General features: G+C 36.2%; 1 long non-coding RNA gene across 1 annotated transcript; it reads left to right on the top strand.

Moving 5' to 3' along the window:
* Positions 1–1,381: 1,381 nt before the first annotated feature.
* LOC111865871 lies at positions 1,382–6,648 on the top strand. Its single transcript, XR_002843058.2, has 3 exons — positions 1,382–1,882; positions 4,210–4,356; positions 5,899–6,648. It is a non-coding gene; the product is annotated as an uncharacterized LOC111865871 (long non-coding RNA).
* The last annotated feature ends 199 nt before the right edge of the window (positions 6,649–6,847 follow it).

The raw sequence follows: 6,847 nt of genomic DNA on the forward strand, positions 1-6,847 counted from the left end.
ATTTCTGGGAGTATAGGCATGCTATATCATGTATGCATTGACATGGCATTAAGAAATTCTTGATGATAATCTCAGAATTCTTCATGCCACTTGGAAAGACTCTGTGTACACTGGAATAGATGGGACCTCTAATTTTGAAGATATAAATGAACATCAAAACACACATTTAATTTTATATATGAGAGTGTACATACTTGAAACAGTATGTGGTATTACACTGCTGGTCATCAAGATATTAACATCAACCATACCTTATTCCTATGTCTCCATCTCTTCCTTGGAGTGCAGTGATTAGAACATGAAGCTAACCACACACTTCCATCAAGTTCAGCTTTTAGTAGCATGTGATACTACAACAAAGGCTGGGTTCATCACATATACATATCAGTACCATGGCTTTTGGTTATGTATTTACACCGTTTTCCAGAGTCATTATAACATTTGGAACCATTAAGTAGTGTGAAATTTACTATAGCATAAAATTATGTAATTTCCTTTATCTTAGTTTATACAAATTTTTGTTGTTCTTGTTACCCTGATCCTGGAAATTGTTTCACACGAGTCCACACAGTGTTTCTGCTGTTTATCTGAGTGAATGTCCGTGGCTGTGTTTCATGAAAGACGATGCTTTTTGTGTTTTGAAAAGTGAACAGTAGATTGGGTTAGCCAGTTTCAGTCGTAACAGCATGTGAGGTCATACTGTATAGGTACTTTATTTATTGTTGACAGAGAAACTGTATACACTACTAATTGTTGACAGAAAATAAGCAGTTATTCTAATCGAGTTCATTGCATACTTGTGAAACATTGACTTGAATGAGTAACACTGAAGCCTGCTGGCTCTTGGCTGTATTATTAACATCAAAGGCAGCTGGTTATGTCAGCAGAACAGCATCAAGTAGCTGAAGGCAGGGATCCTATTAAAAGGTAGATTGTGATATTAAGACAAGTTGGGTGTCGTTTTATTTGTGCAGTGATGGAGTGTGGGCAATAGGTCCACTGATTAGAGCATAGGAATATAAGTGAAATTCTGGGGCCATGTAACAAGAATCTCGCGTGGAGACAACTAAAAACTCAGAAGCTTCTCTCCCATTCATAGCTCTGATGGCTCTGATGCTGTCTGTAAGGGGTGGTAAGAGTTCAGGAAATTTATTTCAGTAAATCGTGATCGAGGACTTGTGAAATGATAGATTGACAGACTAGTAGTTCTACACAATAGAATCCAGACCAGTGGTATGCCAGTGTTCAAAGGTTGTTGATATCGAAATATAATAGTAAGATAAAGTTGTTCCTGTGCTTAACTAACCACTATGCCATAAATGTGTGTGTGGGTGTATACATCCACATTGTCTTGACCTTGGCACTAGTTGGAGGTGAGTGAACAGATTCTCGCCCCGGCTGCTTTACCACCCGGGAAAGCGCCCACTGGTTCCCATTGAATAGGATGTTGGGTGGACCCCATTGGCAGTCTAAATGATATGGTGAAAGGGAAATTTTTGTTCCAACAGGGACTCGAACTCTGACCTTTTGGCCGTCCAGGCCGTAGCTAGTCGCTATCCCAGCCTACAATACATTAGTGGTACGCTATTAAATTATACCTTTCCACCGTGAATTTTGTGTCAACCATGAATTCATACGACATCCTTTCATAGATGCTCACCGAACTATACTTGCGGGGACATTAATTGACAGGTATGATATTTATTTTGCCATCCGTGCATTATATGTTGGCAACCATGGTTTTGAAGGTGAAGGCAGGGTGAGTGTTAGTTTATGCCAACGTTTTGTATCATAATTGTGTGTGTGAAATGTATGGTTGAATGACGTAATTTTCGGCAATATGCTTTCATACGAAGAACAAGGTGACATTGGGCTTATTTCCGTAAGTATAATTTGTTAGCGCATGTTAATTTGATTTCTCTCATTTTGATCTGTCACACCATCAATTACAAAGTGGATAGTTTTCAGTCCAGTGTGACATACAAGTTTACAACACTTCAGATTTTATTCACCTTACATGTTTCGATTCAAAGGAATCATCCTCAGAGGCGTACCACTACGATCAGGAAACACTCACATAAGATGTTTTGACAACATGCACTTAAGCTATCAATAATGCTCACTATATAAATTTTTGTTATTATCACAGTTACTTTGATGTTTGCCTTAAGCTTCGCGACGACGCGTCTTGACAGCACTCACGTAAACTACACGACTAACAAAAGAACATACAATCAAGAGAATTAAACGACATATTCCATCACCAGGAGGAAAACAACATGACCCAATGTTGGTTCATGATATTTTAATATAATAACTATTTTTTTACATACAAAAGAAATTTTAATACAATTTTGAATACATATGGAATATACTGTGTGAAAAAGTGAACATCATATCGCGTGCAGTGGGAAATCCCAATCAGAATACCCCGCAAAATACGCTTAAAAGAAGCAGCGTCATACGTAACTCTACACTTCAAGAAGCATCGTCGCGAAGCTTAAGGCAAACATCAAATCAACTGTGATAATAACAAAAATGTATATAGTGAGCATTGTTCTTACCTCAAGTGCATACTGTCAAAACATCTTATGTGACAGTGTTTCCTGATCGTAGTGGTACGCCTCTGAGGATGATTCTTTTGAATCGAAACATGTAAGGTGAATAAAAACTGAAGTGTTGTAAACTTGTATGTCACACTGGACTGAAAATTATCCACTTTGTTATCACATGTTCTTATGTTTGTATTTAACAGATTAACCTACTTTGGTTAATGAAATAACATTGGTCATTAAGCATTCCATATTTCCGAGGCAGTATTTAGGTGTAAATTAGATATATATGTAGATATGTTGTGGTTTATTCATTTGGTTAAATTACGCTTTCAGTGGTTAAATCAGTTTCCCTTGTTAGGGGAGATTCACCAACTCAGTATAGTGACAGGCCTCTGGTCTGGATAGCCGGGGTTCGATTTCTGGCAGAGGCAGGAATTTTTCTGTTGCTCGCAGTAGTCGTGCTGATTATGGGGTCAAATGTGTCCTTATGCACTGGGTACATAGGGATCATTCCCTGGGGGAAAAGTGGTAGGGGCATGAAGCTGTTCACTCACATCTGTCTAGTGCTGAGGTCATGAATGCGTGAAGCTGTAACGCTACTTCTCTGTATGTATAGTATGGGCCTATTGAAGCACAAGGACAGCTTTAGCTATATCATACATGAGGTGTACTTGATCCTCTTTGGTTTGAAACCATCGTTGAGTATCCTCAGTTTTCTTTTAGGTTTCTGGCTTCCAAAAATTGTGTATTTGGATTGTATGGGTAGGACTGTGCATAGTTCAGGTTATGTTATGTTATGTCATGTCTGAACAAGTCAACAAACCCCATTCAGAGTTAGCAGAAGATGGATATATAAGCTGTATTACCATCATCACTCTTATTGCTTTTATGTGAACATTTTCACTGTTAATGTACCCTGAAGCTGATGGTTGAGTACTGTGAAGGTTGGTCTCTCACACTAAGATTTAAGGTGTTTGGAAGCAAAATGGTGAGGAGAATATTTATTTGGTCTTAGGAAAGAAGAGGTAACGGCATGAGGAACATTATTTATGTTATTTACCAGATATTGTTAGTGTGATCAAATCAAGGTGGGAACATGTAGCATGCATGAAAAAATTAGGACTGTTAAATTTTCTTGTTGGAAAACCTAAAAGGAAGAGATGACTTGGGAGACTCAGGCATAGATGGGACTTGATATTACATAAATTAAATTAATCTTAAAAGAAATAAGTTTGTGAGCTGGATTCATTTGGCTTGGGATGGGATCCATTGATAGGATGTTGTGAGGGTAATTAATCTTCATATTCCATAGAAAGTTGAGAATTATTTGACCAGTTGAGTAAACTGTCACTTTCTTGTGAAGCGTTGTTCTCCATGGGGTTGTTTGGTTTGATTTTCTTGTTATCTCTTAGTGTCACTGTAGATTGATTGTCTAGTAGCCTCATATGTGCTTGCTTTAAGTGCTTGAGAGAAACTGTAGCACTAGTTGACTGCCATTCAGACTGCAGGATCATAAATGGAGCTAGTTCTTGCACAGTAACAAATCATCATTATTTATATCTGTGTTGTGAGGAGAATGTAATGTGTACTATGTTTCGAATGCATGTTTCCTCCATGTTTACATATTCAATTTCTGTACATTTGTGTCTCTTAGAATGATGGAAGATTTCTCAAATGAAGAAATGCCTCGGAATCAGCCTTCTGTGAGGCATTGGCTGCGATACATTGAACACAAGAAGGAGAGTCCTGAACACACTGTTAATGTTATCTTTGAAAGAGCCCTGAAGGAGTTACCAGGAAGGTATGAGTGTTAAATAAACACAGGGAATTTTTTCATGAAACAAAAACAAAAAGAAAACTGATGCCTGTTCTGAGATAATTAAGGAATGTAATGGGCTTCTGATGAAAAAGTTATATTGTGCGAAATTCAGTAATGATCTTCTGTTTTATTAAATGTGTTTTTTTAATCAGAAACTTTTCTGTCCTCCTCATTATATTCTTTATTGGCATCTTCTGTCCTTGAACACTAGAAACAATGTATAAACAGTGATCAATGCACAATTTCAACAAGGTTCTGTTGGTAAAGTTAGGGTGTTCAGCTATGGGGCTGTACAAAACCATCAAACATAAAAAAAATTCAAAGATTTCAATCCAAATGCTTGCACTCAGTAATTAAGGAACTTTTTTTGTCTCCACAATGAACTGCAAATCCCATTTGTCATAGAAGGAATACATAGATTGTCAACAATCTACCATCAAAGCATACTCAGACACAATAACAGACTACATGTAGAAATTAGCAACCCACCAAATGTAAGAAGTTTGAGGAGACAGTGGCTGTCTGACCTACCGCAGCCCACAGATGATGAAAATTAAAACCATCACCTTTCCTCGACAGGGCCTGTCAAGAGTATCATCAGTGTATGACTTCTCTACTCAAGGCACATACTTAGAACAAATTTACTTATTGCTCCATATTATCGAGAGTAGATTGTAAATATTTTCTAAATTAAATAGAAAAAATTGGTGTTCAAAAATCTGCCTTTGAAGCTCGGTAGATGTGGGGTAATAATGTTACGGTCTTGATTTGTAAGTTTTGATTAAAGTCTTGACACTAGTACATAGTAATGAAGTACACTCACATTAAGAATTTTTAATGTATAATTTAATTTTACTTGCTTTGTTTATTACCAGATATGCATTTGAAAGTGTTGATTTGTTGACAAGTTTGCAAGTAGGTGTGGTTTGTAATAATTTGCTAGTATCCAGTAGCAACCCAAATTTAAACTTCATTTAAAACTATCATATTGGCTTTTCATTCAGACAATATCAACATATTTATACAGTCAATTTATTTTCCCATTTATATATATTAAGGTAACATCATATTCCTTTGTAGGCTGCAGTCTCACATTACATGATTAACCCATCCAGCAAATGCTGACTGAAATATTTAATAAGTCATTAAAATAAACTGTGGTAATGAAATATTGTGACATAGAAGTAGGCAGATACATTAAACTCTCAATGGTTGTGGAATTTGCAGATTACGGGTGATGCTTTAAAAACCAGATAAATTTATAATACAGAGACTAAGTTAAACAGAATTCTTTCATTGATTTCTTTTATTAAAGATAATTTATTACATTGTGGTAACAAGTTAAAGATAATTTATTACAGTGTGGTAACAAGTTAGTACCAATATATTCTTTCTCTTCTGGTACCACAGTTTTCTTTATCCCTATGTGGTGGTGTTTTCTGCTCTTTATAAGTTGTCTTTACATTAATTAACATAAATCTAATTGCTCCAGGCATATATTTTAAATTGTATTTTTCTTCCCAGCTATAAATTGTGGTACAGTTATCTTGGTCTTCGAAGGAGACAAATCAAGGGACGCTGCATTACGGATCCCTCATATGAAGATGTAAATAATGCGTTTGAGAGGTCATTGGTTTTCATGTATAAGGTGAGTTTTTTGTGTGTGTGCCGTGTATGTGTGCGTGCGTGCGTGAAGGTGTGAACTCACAGTTAGAAATCGAAACTGTATATGAAGTTGGAATTCTGTTCAAATTTGAAGTCTGAAGAAAAATGCTGAGTAGGTTTTTATGTACTATAGTTTTGTATTGGCAACATTCATTGCACGGCATTGATGAAATTTAACTTCAGTACTTAATGAAATGGTTCCAGGCCATATTGCCCTGTCTAGATTAGAAGTAAACTTGAACAATACCTCGTTCAATATCTCCATATCAAGAGTACAAACTGGCACATCTGATATAATACATTATTTGCATGCTTAAAAAAAAAATAGAAAATACTATAAAAATAATTGCAATATTCTGCAATAGTATTTGAATCTAATTTGGGACTGCAGGGGCGTGCAGTGGACCACTCACCTCCATCTAGTGCCAAATGTGTCAGATTTATAGTTGCAATGTTTTATTTTCACTGACCAAGCCCCATAGTGTACTGTCATGGTGCTGTTAAATAGTTTAATGATGTTTAAATGTACAGAATTATCAGTTGGAAGTGTTCACAGTGGTTCTGAATTTTCTTGTACACTGCCACATACACCGTTCATGTTGAAACAAATGCAGAATTGTCAGATATCAGATACAGTTTCCTGCTGCACCAGTGAGATCATATGTGTGGCACTTAGCAGGTGTATGGTTTCACCATACACACATATATATATATATATTTATTTANTATGTTTGCAAATACATAATTATAACATAAAATTCATATAATGCACCAGTTTTCCACTTCAGCTTTGGTGTGCTTTAATTTG

Source organism: Cryptotermes secundus, unplaced genomic scaffold (genome assembly GCF_002891405.2).
Source record: "Cryptotermes secundus unplaced genomic scaffold, Csec_1.0 scaffold6960, whole genome shotgun sequence".
NCBI lineage: Eukaryota > Metazoa > Arthropoda > Insecta > Blattodea > Kalotermitidae > Cryptotermes > Cryptotermes secundus.